This window comes from Dipodomys spectabilis, unplaced genomic scaffold (assembly GCF_019054845.1).
Source record: "Dipodomys spectabilis isolate Male_0828 unplaced genomic scaffold, ASM1905484v1 ptg000248l, whole genome shotgun sequence".
In the NCBI taxonomy this organism is placed as follows: domain Eukaryota; kingdom Metazoa; phylum Chordata; class Mammalia; order Rodentia; family Heteromyidae; genus Dipodomys; species Dipodomys spectabilis.
Window position 1 is genome coordinate 1,275,625 of NW_024870925.1, and position 16,534 is coordinate 1,292,158.

Genomic DNA, 16,534 nt, shown 5'->3' on the forward strand with positions numbered 1-16,534 from the left:
TTGAAGAGTTGGAGTAGTATTGGTGTGAGCTCTGCGTTTAAAGGCCTTGTAGAATTCTGCTGTAAACCATCTGGACCTGGACTTTTCTTAGGTGAGAGGTCTCTTATTGCTGTTTCTATTTCAATGCTTGATAAGCTCCAGTTAAGATGGTTTAACTCATCTTGGTTTAGTATTGGCACGTCAATATTTGCTAGGAAAAAGTCCATTTCTGCCAAGTTCTCAAACTTATTAGCATAAAGTTTTGCAAATTATTCCGTTATAATATTCTGAATCTTGGTTGTTTCTGTGGTGATGTTTCCATTCTCATCTCTGAGTTTATTTATTTGGGTGTGTTCTCTTCTTTTTGTGATAAGATTTGCTAAGGGCCTGTCAATTTTGTTAATTTTTTCCAAGAACCAATTCTTTGTTTTGTTGATTCTTTCTATAGTTTTATTGGATTCTAATTCATTTAATTCTGATTTAATTTTAATTAAAATGAATTAATTAAAATAATTATTTCTTTCCATCTATTATATTGGGGTATATCTTGCTGCTCTTTATCAAGGAGGTTCAGATGTCTCATTAAATTGTTGGTTTCAGATCTCTCCAATTTGTTGATATAGGATCTCAGAGCTATAAACTTGCCTCTGAGTACTGCTTTTGCTTGTCCCAGAGGAGCTGGTTATTTGTGTGCTCATTTTTGTTGAATTGCATGAACATTTGAATTTCCTTTCTAATCTCTTCCATGACCCACTCATGATTCAGCAGTGTGTTGTTCAGGCTCCATGTGTTACAGGAGTTTATTTGGTGGCTTTTGGTGTTGAGTTCTAATTTTATTCCCTTGTGGTCAGAGAGAATGCAAGGTATAACTTCAATGTTTCTCAATTTTGACAAGTTTGCATTGTGGCATAAATGTGGTCTACTTTAGAAAATGTTCCATGTGCTTCTGAGAAAAACTTGTATTGTGATGCTGCTGAGTGAAATATTCCGTAGATGTCTGTTAAATCTACTTGATCTATACAGTTGTTTACATCTGCGTTTCTCTATTGGGTTTTTTCCGAGTTGATCTATTTAGAGGGGAGAGTGGTGTATTAAAATCCCCAACAATTAATGTCTTTGGATCTCTGTGGGATTTGAGGGAAAGGAATGTTTCTTGTATAAATTTTGGTGCTCCGTTGTTTGGCGAATAGATATTTAAAATTGTAATATCCTCCTGAAGGAGAAATCCCTTAATTATTATGTAGCGACCTTCTTTATCTCTTCTCACGAATTTTAATTTGAAGACTATTTTATCTGATATTAGGATTGCAACTCCCGACTGTTTATGGGGGCCGTTTGCTTGGTAGATTTTGTTCCAGCTTTTAACACTTAAAATGTGTTTGTATTTACTGGCAAGATGTGACTCCTGAAGACATCAGATAGAAGGATCTTGTTTTTAATCCTACTGTACAGTCCATGTCGCTTAATTGGATAATTATGTATGTTAATGTTGAGAGATAGGACTGAGAGGAATTTGGGAGCTCCTGTCATGTTATCTACCTTCTTGGGGGCTACAAAAACTGGGTTCTTCCTATGTTCTTGGATTCTCAGTTTGGGTGCATTTTATTGGCCATTATTGTGGTCTTGTTGGGTTTCTATGTGTAGGACGTCTTTAAGAATCTTTTGTAGGGCTGGTTTGGTGGAGATGTATTGTTTCAATTTTTCTTTGCTATGGAAGGTTTTTATTTGGCCTTCAGTTATGAAGGAGAGTTTAGCTGGGTACAGTATTCTTGGTTGATTGCTGTTTGTTTTTAAGGCATGGCATACATCATTCCAGGATCTTCTTGCTTTGATTATCTCTGCTGAGAAATCTGAGGTGATTTTAATTGGTTTGCTTTTTTAGGTGATTAATCTTTTCTCCTTCAAATGTTTAAGCATCTTTTCCTTGGTCTGAATTCATCCTGTGCGGATTATAATGTGACGGTGGGATGTCCTGTTCCTGTCTGGTCTATTTGGAGTTCTAAAAGCTTCTTGTATCTGAATAGGCCTATCTTTTTCCATGTTTGGGAAGTTCTCTGCTAGGATTCTGTTAAACCAATTTCCTAGACGATTTACTTCTTCTGTTTCTAGGTGCTCCTCTACACCCATTATCCTTAGATTAGGCCTTCTGATGCTGTCTTCCAACTGTTGGATAGATCTGTCATATTTCATAGACTTGACTTGGATGGTTGTATGTTCTTTCTCTATAATATTTAGGCTGTCTTCAATCCCCGAGTTTCGATCTTCTACATGGTCTAACCTGCCGTCAAGAGTTTCCACTTTTTTAAAATTTCTTTTCCTTCTAATTGGACAGCTTTGATGGCTTCAAATGCTTTATTGAAGCTTTGTTTTAGATCTTGTATAAACTTCTTTACTTCCTTAATTTGGTGTTCAGTGTTTATTCTCAAGTAAATTAGTTGTTTAGTTATGGTTTGCTTAGATTCCCATTTCTTCTGTTGGGTTCCATTCAGCATTCTCTTTGTGGTCTCCCTTAATTACTTCAGCTGTTTGTTACTAGATTCCATGAATACCTTTAGTGATCATTGTGTATCCTCATCCTGCTCTCTCAATTCCTGTATTACTCTTCGCTTAGCTTCCTCACGTTCACGCCATTCCTGTAGTTCTCTTTGAGTGTTCTCAACCTGCTCATGCCATTCCTGCCTTTCTCTTTGAGTATTCTCAAGCTGTTCACGCAAATCCTGTATCAGTTTTTGAGTAGCTTCCTCACGCTCAGGATATTCCTTTATAAACCTTTGGTTTGCCTCCTCTCTCTCCCTATCATGCTCATACACAGTCCTTTGTAGGTTTTCAAACTTTTCCTGTATTGACCTTTTGTTTGCCTCCATTGATCTTTTGTTTGCTTCCTTCTCTCCCTATCATGCTCATACAGATTCCTTTGTATGTTTTCAATCTTTTCATTTATTATGTTTGCCAGCAGTGTTTGTAGAGCTATTTGGGAACTCTCCTCTGGATTATTCATTATCTGTTCTGTCCCCTGATTATTATGAGTGGGAGTTGAGATACCCGGACTTGACATTTTTCTTTTGTTTTTCCTGCTTACTCTGCCTATTTGGGATGAAAATAACACCAGTTTTTTGCTTGAACACTATCTTAAGGCAAGCATCAACCAAAGTCTATATTTGCCCAGTCAATAGTCTGCAGATACAATATAGTTCAATAGAACATCTATTCAACGTCAAACAACTATATATTAATGGGCTACAAACTGCAAATCCAAATTTGGCAAACCAGAAATTATTAGGTTGAGGGAGAGATGTGGGTAAAAAATAGGAATAGAGAGATGTGGGAAGGCACAGGGAGATTTAACTTAACTAAGTCTTAATCTCAAAGCAGGAAATAGGTTGGATAGGATGAAAGTAGAGAGAGAAAAAAGAAAAGAGAAAGGGGGAAAAAGAGACCAGAAAAAATAGAAAAGTAAAAATTAAAAATATTATGCAGAATCGAAAACAAAATATTCAGAGAAGAACGTGCATATAATGCAGAAGGGGAGGGATATAAAGGAGATGTGAAAAACTTAAAAATAAAAATACTTAAAATATTACATAGGTATAAATAGGTAGTAATGCTATTAAGGAATTTAAGTCTAAGAGGTTTTGAACTGAGTAATAAATTTGTGGATTAAGTGTGTACACATGGAGGATAAGGTCTAATAATCGACTATGTGTATATCTGAGAATGTGCAGAAAAACAATTAAGTCACATAAAAAAGAACAAAAGAGAAGTAAAGGTGAAAAGAATAAGAAAGAAAGAATAAAGATCAGAAGTTCAATAGAGCAAAATAAAAAAACAAAAAAAAATTAAGAAAAAAAGAATAACGCACACACACATATACCACTGAAATAAAAATTATAAGAGGGGAAAATAGTTACTAGGAAACTTTTTTTTCAAAAAAGGTAAAAATTAAAAGAAAAACGTTTTAGAAAAAAAATTTTTTAATAAAATGTACAAAAAAAAAATAGTTCTTTAATTTTTTTGGGAGTGGTGGGAAAAATCCTGTATCTCCCTTGTGTCTGTAACCAGCCTCTTGTTGGAGTCTCTGGTCTGCTTGTGGTGTTAGATTTTCCTATGGCTTGGTTGGTTTCTTAAGTCAGTTTGTTTGAACAGGCAGAAAAATGTTCTACTTTACCCAGGATTTTGTGATCCTCCACTCAGGTTAGTTCAATGGGAAGGAGATCTGCTTTGATTAACACAAAAGAGGGAGATGGCTTTTTCTTCAAGTTTGGAGATGCTGTGATGAGGCTAGGTTCTGGGTAGAGTTGAGGCCTTTCAGCAAACAGTAGCTTTTCCCAGGAGGTAGCTTGTGAGAAACTCAGAGAGCCCAGCCTGGAGCCACTCCCCAGGTTTATGTTTACTGAATTTCAATTGATTGTCAAGGCTGCTAAAGGGAGGGGCAGACTCTGGCTCTGATTACCCAGTGAAGAAAGCCACTCTTGGGGCTTGCACCTGAGCTGGGTGATTTTTCCCTGGGTGGAGCTCTCTGGCAGGTCAGTTTAGGTTCTTGTGACCTGCTAAATGACTCTAGTTTTCTTCCAAGGCCTTAGTTGGAGCTAGCAGCTCCACCGAGCTTTGTCAGTACCCAAGATGGAGATGTCCGGTAGTTGGGGGTGAGGGGTGGCCTTCTCTCCTCTGCTCTCTGAGAAGGAGTGAGGACATTTGGCTTCTACTCCCGCCGAGTCTTGGTTCCTGGGTGGTCTCTGGTCTGCGAACTGCAAGATGAAGATGTCTGCTCCTTGTCAGTTCTTGCTGGTGTTGAGTAGAATCTGCTTGTCCACCGTGTCTGGCTCCTTTGTCCTGCATTCTCTGTGTTACAGGATGGCGGCTATGGCCAACGCTGCTACCGAGGCTGCTGGCAAGTGCTCAGATCTGTCTCCTTGCCTGGATTTTCCCTCTCTGTCCTAACTCTGTGTATAGTGATGGCACACTTGGTGTGATTCTCTGGCTTAGGACTGTTCACTGGAACTCTAAAACTGCTTTCTATGCGAGAGCTTGTTTAGCCTACAGCTTCTCCTCCACCATCTTCCGGGAACCCCCTATGACCATGGTTTAAATTTTATTTCTTTGGGATAAAATGAAAATGTTATCTAATTTCAAGTTTTATAAAGTTTATGCTATGTAAGGGCCTTTCTAAGGTGAAGATTTAATATACTGATGTCAAACTAACCTTTAATTCTATGAATTACATGTATTGTTACACTTGTATTTTTGTAATCAACTTTTTAATAACTGTTTTTCATTTCTTGCATTTGAAGAATGAAAAATATGGAATACTTCACAAATTTTCATACCATCCTTGTGCAAGTACCATTTTAATCTCTGTATTGTTGTAATTTGGGTAGACCTGCTGCTGAAGCATGTAGTATCCTCTAAATTTAAGTACGTAATGATACAATATTTATACAGGCATATATCCATGGTTGCCTATTTGTAACAAGGAATCCTTATTGTTCCTAAAAATGCTATTGATCTTATTTCTCTAAAATTCTGTGCATAGTGGAAAAAACTTTTATTGTATGGTCGATTGTTCACATTTGCAATTTTTTGTCAATAACTATTTTGTCATTTTCATTTTAAATTTGATCATACTTTGAAACCTTTACAGCTAAGTCCAAAGGTGATGGCTTTTCAAGTACTTATTTATCAACTGAGTTAGCTTTGTGGAGCTAATGGATTCAAAGTAAGCCTTTCTTAAGAGCTATTTCTAAACTTCTGCAGCTTAAAATCTCCTAAATGAGGTCTCAGTGGCACAAATGTCTTCCTGACCCTTTATCCTTCTTCCATGTAGGAACAGACCAACCAGAATATCTTAAACTGACAGCATAGATTCTTACTGGAACAAAACTAATCTTAGTTACAAGGGTTCATAGAGAGATGAACACTTCAGACCGAATTGTTCAGAATAGAAGGTATTTTATCAAAATGTAATTGTTTGGGCTGGGACGTTGGCTCAGTGGTAGAGCGCATGCCTTGCATGACTGAAGCCCTGGGTTTGATTCCTCAGCACCACATAAGCTAAAAGAAAAAAGCCGGAAGTGTTGCTGTGACTCAAGTGGTAGAGCGCTAGCCTTGAACTGAAGAGCTGAGGGACAGGGCCCAGGCCCAGAGTTCAGACCCCATGACTGGACCCAAAAACAACAACAACAAATATATATATATAATTGTTTATTATACCTATTATTTCAAAAGTAGCTAAAGCCAAAAAGGTGAAAAAGTTGTTTATATGCATGTTTACTTAATATCCTGGCCTGTCTACCATACAACCAGGCAGGAACTTACACTAATGACTTTCTATCACCAAATATGTCCATAGCTCCTGAAGAAGTCTATATATTTTTTATCGATATTAGGCCTTAAATTGGTAATGTTTTAATCAAAGTGTTTCCTCTTGCCTCCAGGCTTTAAATTTACAAATGGTAAAGCTTTAGGTCTAACTCTACCAAAAACTGAGGTAGAGATAATGGAATAATACTTTAAAACAGAGTTGCCTTTGATACCCTAACCAAAACAGAACAATGCATAACCATTTCTTATATTATATATACTTATATATTTTATATTTATATGTGCTGATCTTAAATTTCACACAGTGAATCTTGCTAGAATTAATTCATCGTTTTACAAATAAATTGAAATTATTCCCATAAATAGATTGGAACATAAATAATTAGGTTTAGAATATATATTTGAATATAAAAAGTATCAATGCAATATCTTTGCTATAAACTTGTGATACCATCTAAGTGTTCTTGGTCTTCTGAATTCACATAGTAAAAAAAAAAAAAAAAAAAAAAAAGTATTATTTTCCTCTAATCTAGAAGAGATTTTACACTGCTGCTGTGTTTATTGTACTAACTCGCTGGTCCCAAAGTGATTTTCTTCATATGATGCCTAAAAGCTATTATTCTTCTGCAGTAGCCACGGGTCAGAGGATACCAGGTCCCAGTTATCTGCATCATCAGATAACAATGGCAAGTCTTCTCTCCTTGGCCCATGCAACATGCTAACAGAAAGTAATTGAAGACCCATCTCAATTTCTTATTTCCTATAGTATTTCAGGGTCCCAATTCCTTTACTAATTAGCAGTAAGCAATTGTGAAATGTAAGGCAACTTAAAATGAAAGAGGAAACCACAATATATGAGAGAATGTACTGTAGTTCAAACTTTCAATTTACAGATGACAAGCCCATATGAGTAAACAAAATCACAAATGTCAAAAGATTAATTTTAATACCCCTCTCCTAATGATTAATGAAAGATTTCAGTGCAGCCAAAAAAATAATTTCTGGAATCATAGATCCATAATTGGTCTACCAAGACTAGGAAAACTTGATTTAGAGGTCAAATATAATTTAGAAAAACATTAATTGAGAAGACCCTTAGTGCTTCAAAACACTAGTACTTCAGTAAAACTTGGTTCTGTAGTATAAAAATGTCATTTTCAAACCAATGATAACCTACATTTAATCTCCTGAAAGTATATTCCTTTTCAAATAAACTTTTTAGAATCATATTCAACAAAATAACACTTGACAAGTAGATGATAGTGACATTAAAAGTTTCTCAAGTGCAGGAATCAAGCTACAATAGAGTTGATTTATTTACCCAACACTAATGCCAAATAAGTTCAACCATTCAATAAAGTGTAGAAATAGTATCTCCTACCATTTGCGTTGTTCAGTAGGTGCCTTCCAGATGTGTTAAATATATCAACCTCCCATAATTCTAACCCAAATATTAGCTAATAAAGTAAATTTCATCACGTAAGAAGGTACATTTTAAAAAGTCACTAATAGTTGCCTTATCATGTGTTGCCTTATCATATATTTTCCCTATATGTCTAACATAGTAAGAAATATGACTTTAAATCATGAATATGGGTACTGATCAGAGATGTGACAAACATAAAATCTATCTTCTATTTCTACCATATTCCTCTAAGTAGTAAATTTTAGTTTTCTTCTTTTTCCAAAACTTATAGGTAGTAGAAAATATCATCCCATGTAAAATAAAATAATCACACACCATTGCACAAAGCCATTTATAAAAACTGGTAGTTAGCTATAAATTCTAAGCGATTTTTAAACTTTCTTGTTGAATAAAGATTAATCTTCCAAAAAGATGAGAATAAAATGATGTTTAAGTGCTTCACGTCCCCAGTCTTGCAAATTGTTATTACAGATCCATGAATTATGGAAGTATATGCTGACATCAAGCATGAATTATGGAAGTATATGCTGACATAAGTTCAAGTATATGCAGGATTGAAACTCTATGGAATGTATATAAACCTTTCAAATTATTAACAGACAGTTTAACAGAATGACTATCATGAAGTTGAAACCAGAAAGGAATAATAGTAAAGACATAGAATAAATGAAAAATGGAACAAGGGGCAAGTACAGCTAGAATACTCAATGTACACATGTAATAAGTAAGTGGTAAATCTGAAATAAATCTTGGAAAAAAGGTTGGTTGAGAATGATAGAATGAGTGACTCTGACCCAGGAGCATTGGACAATTAGATGGACATATTTAATTGTAACACACTTGCACAACCTTTTGAAATTCAGTTAAAAACACAACTACAAACAAAAACACACAAAAATCACAACCAAACAGCAATCTCTAGAAAGTATGTATATGACCTCACAAAATTTTAAGCAGTTAATTAAGGGCAGTCTTGGGAAAAGCAAACAAAGCTGTTCAAAGAGGGCAGGTTTGGGTAGGGGAGAATTTTGAACAGATTTAAATAGATTGTCTAAGGTTATAAATCACCTACATCTACTGCAAACATTTTATTCCGTATTTTTTTTTTTTTTTGGTCTGGTCGTGGGGCCTGAACTTTGGGCCTGGGCGTTGTCCCTTAGCTCTTCAGGTTAAGGCTAGTGCTCTACCACTTGAGCCATAGCTCCACTTCTGGCTTTTTTCTTTTTTTCTTATGTGGTGGAATCAAACCCAGGGTCTCAGGCATGCAAGGCAAGCGCTGTACCACTGAGCCACTTTCCCAGCCCCCATTCTGTGAGTATTCTTTGTCTGAACTGGTTACTCCAGTCCTGAGTTGTGGCTTTATAGCTTATGAAGATCGAATGGAAGAATCAAGATCAAGAACCCATTACACCACTGGAGAGAAAACAGTCCTCTATGGTTTCTCTCATCTCTCTTCACTACTCTTTTCTCATACTTTTAATAAAGTCAAGTGATTTTGAATTATATTTCCTTCTTTTTCACAGAATTACTGTTTGGTAATTAAATGTCAATTCGCAAATTTTGATTTCTTTTTTTTTTTTTTAAAGAACTTTGAATTTAAATTCCACTACAACATTGTTTCACACAGTCAGAGTTTATTTCTTGGGTAAGGACAATTCTCAAGGGAACCTACAGGATTTACAGCAAGGTTTGTTTGTTTAGTGTGAAAATGAGCCATATTCACCCACATTGCTCCCTCTCAGCTAAGTCTCCATGGATTTCTTTGCATGAAAGCCTATTTTCCCAGACAATTTTAAATTTTCTTAATAGGCTAAGTTGTTAAAATTTTGAACAATTAAAATTTACCTGTCATAAATTTTTAACTCTTTTGAAATTCCTTTATCAGAATCGTGAATTCACCAATCTTAATCCCACCTTCACCATCAAAAACAGTTAACATGTTGCTTTCATTATATAGTGTCCATGAAAATACTATTTTCCAGTGGCTTTGTTATGCATATATTTGACCATATAAGCTGATGCTGAGCAAAATGAACTCCAAGATATGGAAACATATTTATTTGTGGTTGTTTTTTTTTTTTTTATGTACTATGTGATTTCTATTTTCTTTGAGATTTTCCCCTATGTTTTATCCCCTCCTCTGTTTGATTTTGGTACTCTGTGTATTGTGTATACATTTACCTTAATTAGGGAAGGGAACAGGAACAAAAAAATGGCGAGACAAAGGACGAACAGCAAACCAATGCAATAGCAATTCTCACAAGACAATAAGTTGGAAATGTACATTACAACTTGGCAGGGGTAATAGGGTGAAGGAAAAACTGAGAAAAATGAGAGAGGGGATAACAAGTTTGAAAACTTATGTATTCACTAACTTACAATGGCTGTAACCACAGTGCACATCACTTTCACATTAAAATTAAATTAAAAAAATAAGCTGATGAAATAAAATTTCACTGTTTTGGTATAGTAAATATTGTTCTTTATGTAGTAACTTTTAAAATATCGGTATTATTTGGCATCTAATTTGAATTAATTATCTCTTCTTTATCAGAGGGTCATCAACTGTAATGATATCCAACTACACAGTTTTTTCACAATATACTTGCCAATATTTTGAAAATAGAATAAATTTAGTACTTTGTTATACTAAAACAGAAAACAGTTTAATTCTATGGAAACCCATAACTTTTAAAAGTAAATAAGTTGCTAAGAGGACAGAATGCATGTATTCTTCAAAATTCCTATGACTAATAACTACTCATTTTCAAATTCTGAACATTCCATACCTGAGAGATTCAAAATATACCTGTTTGCATGTTATGTAATTCTGCAGTAGATGCATTTTCCAATGGAGTGTTACAGACTGAGAAGTGAACAGAAAAAGAGCCACATTCTGATATGGGATATGAAGCATGTGATAATTAATTCTTCAAGAGTAAGCAGTTGTTTATCAGATTAAGCTGTTATTTCTATGACCATCAATCACAAGATTTATGCCATAAAGTCATCCTAGCCCACCAGTTTCCAACTGGTAGGGTGCACCTCAAAATTCCCTTAATTCACATCAAGAATAGCTTATGTCCATTGTGAAAATACACTGCACTTCTGCTAATGTGATGCCCTCCATATTCTGGAAAGAACACCACTATATACAGAGTTGTATCATTTTTCCTCTACTGGTATTCTTGCAAATATTATTTATATTTATACATTCTTAACTACCATAGATAATCACGATGCGAAGATTGGAAGATTACAGTTCAAAGACTGTGAAGACTCAGGGTCTATGTTGAAGGGGAAGAATGATGGAGGCTCTGGCCTCAGGATTATCTGTGGACTGTGTTTGAATATTAGAAAAGCTCTTGGCATGCCGGGCTTGAGAGGGAAAATGTTCTCTCTCCCTATCTCAAAACACATGTCACAGACTCCTGAGAGCTGAGTAAGTAGCTCTTCTGCTTGCTTAAGCATAGTTAAACAGCTGGTCAAGCATTTCCCTGAGATTGGAGAAGTGGTTTGAGCTTGCTCTAAAATAGTTTAGATACTAATATACCAAGACAGGGCTGGAAAGGTGGCTCAGTGGTAGACGATTGCCTTGCATGTATGAGGCCCTAAGTTCGATTCCTCAGCACCACATAAGCAAAAAGAAAAAAGCCAGAAGTGGTGCTGTGGCTCAAGTGATAGAGTGCTAGCCTTGAGCCCAAGAGCTGAGGGACAGCGCCCAGAGTTAAGGCCCCACGACCGGACCCCCCCCCAAAAAATATACCAAGACATTATCTCATAGGTCAAGTAAAAATGTATCTGTTGAAATTTTTGTGTGAATGTCTTCTGACCAAATCTTGGCAAAGATCATGCTTGCTTGTCTTTAAATACCACTAACAATAAAGCACAGCATGCAGTGGCAATTGCTGTTTGCACTCTGCATCCCCTGTGTCCTGGTGATTTTGTTACCCTTACCCAGGGATCCAAATGCACTAGATGTTACAATTGGCGCCCAAACAGGGACCATGCATTGTTGAATTCAGGAAGGGATATTCAGGTAAGTAATTTTAATTACAGGGTGATAGGACAAGTTAAATCTACTCCGTACTTACTTATGCTTAAACATTTACTTGCTGCTTATGGTGTAAATATTTCTTCTTCTGACATAGAAATGTGTATTAAGGTAGTTAGGAAATGGAATCCTTGGTTCCCTGATGAAGGAAAATTCGATGTTGATAATTGGAAATGAGTAAAGAATATTGTAGAAAAAGCTGTTCGAGAAAGGGAAAACATTCTTATTAGATTTTGGTCCATTTGGGCTATTTTACATACCCTTTTTAAAGCTTCGAATGAGGAAAGATTAATAGCAGAGTTAAAGAAAGAGGTCACCCCTTCTATTGTAGATTTACAGTTGGACTCCGAGGTTAAGGACACAATAGATAAGGATGCATTGCAATTAACAGAGAAAAAACAAGAGGTAAAAAAAGCTCAAAAGGAATAAAGTGTAAACAAAATGTCTGAGCAAATGCAATTGATTTTCTCAAAATTACAACATATGGAGTTGGAAATTAGCAGAGTGAAAGGAGAACCTGAGAAAGTGAAAGTAAAACAGCCTTTGGCTCCTCGACTGGCTGATGCAATTTTTACAGCATCACTCCCTCACAAACAGAGGGCTCAGACAGTGAGTTTGATGATGAAATGCCTATTTTTTCTTATCCTGTAATTCGACCACCCCCTATGAATAGTATAGCTCAACCAGCCAGATATGAAGGTGTTGCTGTTGATGATATTGGTAAACTTAAGAAGGCAGTTGTATGGTCCTCAGTCTCATTATGTTAAGGAATTGCTTAATGGGCTTGCCCGACATTACAATAATTTTGCTCCAGTGGATTGGAAGATGCTTTGTAGAGCCTTGCTTAAGAAATCTAAATACCTACAATGGAAAATGTGGTTTACTGAGTTATGTACAAAAAGGGCTAGACAAAATGCACAGAGCAGTAATCCACACCTGCAGAACAATATGCGGATGCTCATATAAATGTAAACTCTCCTGAAGAGATCCATGAGCAGTTAAGAGACATAGGTATTGAGGCATGAGAAAAGGATTCCACCGGTAGGAGAGCATTATGGCTCTTGGACTAAAGTAATTCAAAAACCTAATAAACCCTGTATTGAATTTTTATCACGATTGAAATTGACCGTGGAACGTACTGTTGTGGGAGAGGCTGCATGGCAACAACTGCTGAGCATGTTGGCTTATGAGAATGCTAATGAGGACTGTAGACGAGCTCTATGGCCTATTAAAGAATCTGGGGATGTGAATACATATTTAAGGGCCTGCAAAGACTTTATATCTGAATCCACGAATATTCAGGTGTTTGGTGAAACTATGACCACTACCTGGCAAGATTTGCAAACAAAACCCTCTAATCTAAAGTGTTTTGGATGTGGTCAAATGGGACATATAAAGAAAAATTTTAAAAAGGCTACTGTTGTTGACAAGAGAGGACCAGGAATTTGCCCTAAACGTGAAAAAGGGAAGCACTGGACAAGGGAGTGTAGAGCAAAAATAGACAATAAAGGAATTCCTATAAAATATGCTTAACTTATGCAGGGAAACTCTCCATCGGGCTAGCCCCAGGGACCAGGATTAATAACCGAGGGCAGCCAACCATCTTTTCCCTCGTCCCTGCCACAGCCCACAGAGCCGCAGTGGACATACAAGCCTTAAAAGATTTTATTTTGAAAGGTGGTGATAAGACACAAAAAATTCTTACCGGAATTTATGGGCCTTTACCTGAAGGAAAATTTGAAGTATTGACCGGTAGATACAGTCTTAATACAAAAGGAGTTTTAGTACATTTAGGAATTATTGATGCTGTCTATATTGGGGAAATAAAAATTTTAATGTCAGCTTCTGCAGATATTTCCTTTAAAAAGGGAGAACGAATTGCTCAAATTTTGTTATTACCATATATATATCTATTGCAAAGTCATTTGGGGGATTTGGAAATACTAACCAACAAAAATGTGTTTTGGACTACTCATATTACTAAAATACAGCCTAAGATTAAAATTAATATTCAGGAAAAGATATTGACAGGACCAATAGATACTGGCTCAGATATTACATTTATTAAAACTCATGAATAGCCTAATCATTTATTATATAAAATAATCCCCTGTAATATTAAAGGAGTTAACAAAACTCCTGTAAATTTTATATGACAAGCAGTGTTGTATGTTATTATAACGACAGAAGATGGACAGACAGCTGTCCTTAAACCTTATATTATGGAGGTTCCAGTTAACATAATTGGTAGAGATGTACTGGAACAATGGGGAGCTCATATTCAATTTTAACATTTTTATATGGAGCCCATCATGATATTATGGAAATCTGAGGAACCTCTTTGGATTGAGTAATGACCTTTATCTAAAGAAAAATTATAAGCTGCTCATCAATTAGTTGAAGAACAGTTAACCAAAGGACATATTGGGCCGTCTATGTCACCATGGAATTCTCCAATATTTGTTATTAAAAAGAAGTCAGGGAAATGGAGATTGCAGACTGATTTACGAGGAGTTAAGGCATCCATGTACCCTATGGGGGTTTTACAACCTGTTATACAGTCGCCTGCAATGCTTCCTAAAAATTGGCCAATAATAGTAATAGATTTACAAGATTGCTTTTTTTACCATTCCTGTACATGTAAAAGATTGTAAAAGACTTGCCTTTTCTTTACCACAAATAAATCATCAAGCCCCTCATCAGTGCTTCCAATGGAAGGTGTTGCCCCAAGGAATGATGAATTCTCCAACTATGTGTCAGATATATGTTGATAAGGCCTTAAAACCTGTTAGACAAAATGGCCTCACATTTATATTTTTCATTATATGGATGATATTTTATTTGCAGGACCAAATATGACAGAATTAGAAAAGGTGTTATAGTGCTTACCCTCTATAAAGATTTTGGATTAATAATAGCACCTGAAAAAATACAAAAAAATACAGTGGTAAAATATTTAGGATACGTTGTTTTTAGACAAACAGTCGCACCTCAAAAAATATCTTTATGACGTGATCAATTACATACGTTAAATGATTATCAAAAGTTACTAGGAGATATTAATTGGATGCAACCGGCCTTAGGAATTCCTACTTATCAATTACATAATTTGTTTTCATTGTTACAAGGGGAATCTGATTTACATAGCAAAAGAACTTTAACTAAGGAAGCTGAAAGAGAAGTACAATTTGTACAATAGAGAATAAAAAATGGTTTTACATCGAGTAACGCTAAATCAACTCATAAATTTATATATTTTAGATAGATGGAATTAATCAACAGGAATTATAGGAGAAAATGAGATACCATTAGAATGGATTTATACACGGCATAGATTTACAAAAAATATGCCATATGAACAATAGTTGGCAATTATTATTCAACAGGCCAGGCAATGGGTATTTACCCTATCAGGGTATGATTTATTTGAAATTATCTTTCCTTTGCCAAAAGACTAAGTAAAATATTTTTTAAACATGTCTGAAATGCTACAAATAGCATTAGTAAATTTTACTGGGCAATTTTCCTATCATTTCCCCAAATGTAGATTGTGGGATTGCTTACATACACAACAATTTGTAATTAATAATATAATTACCACGGCCCCTATTTCCACTGCTCTTACTGTTTTTATACATGGCTCCAAAACAAAAAGTGCTTATTGGACAACAAATAAATATTGGGTACAAACAACTACTTTAGCATCAGTTCAACAAAATGAACTTTTTGCTATTATTAAGGTGTTACAAGATTTTGTGGGAGATATTAATATTGTTACTGATTCTGCCTATGCTGTAGGGGTTGTGACTAATATAGTCACTGCTGTTACATATTCATCTAAACTCCAGCTAAACCAAGTATTTAAACAATTACAAGCATTACTGCAACAATGTAATGCCAAAGTGTTTGTAACTCACATTAGGGCTCACTCTTCGTTACCTGGGTACCTTGTATATGGCAATAATCATGTTGATAGTTAGTTTTGCTTCTGCTAAACAGGATCATGCTCATTTACATACAAATGCTGGCCATTTACATATGCATTATAAAATACCTTATTCTCAAGGTAAACAAATTATAAAAACGTCTCCTATCTGCAGACCAATGCATTTGACAGTTGTACCTGCTGGAGTAAATCCTCGAGGATTACAACCTAATGAGCAATGGCAAATGGATATAATCCATGTACAAGCCTTTGCCCATTTTTCCTTTGTACATGTTACAATAGATACTTATTCCAAATTTGGGCTTTTGCCCTTACGGGAGAAAGTGTTAACAATGTAATAGAACACTTTTTGGAAGCTTTTGCCATTATGGGAGTGCCTGCCAAATAAAGACTGATAATGGACCAGCCTAAAAAATTATCAAATTTAAAAGATTTTGTGAACTTTATGATGTGGTACATATTACAGGAATAGAATATAACCCCCAAGGACAATCCATTATTGAACGAGTTCATTGCACACTAAAACAACAAATCAAAAAATTTAAAAGGAGGAAAAGGTTGGATGAAAGTATGGATATTTTGTGGTTTTCCATGCAAAATCCTAAAATAATTTTACATCAAGTTCTTTTTGTTCTTAATATTTTAAACTTACCACAAGTAGCTACTTTAACTAGAGCTGAGTGCCATTTTGAACAAATATCAGAAAAACCTTATTTAAATGCTCCCGTATGGATTAAGATTGCATTGGATGCAGAATAGCAACTAGGAACGTTATTACATAAGGGGCGAGGATAGGGTTTTGTGTCTACAC

General features: G+C 35.5%; 1 pseudogene; it reads right to left on the minus strand.

Moving 5' to 3' along the window:
- Positions 1-5,271: 5,271 nt before the first annotated feature.
- Positions 5,272-5,371, minus strand: LOC122124818 (annotated as a pseudogene).
- Between the last annotated feature and the right edge of the window lie 11,163 nt (positions 5,372-16,534).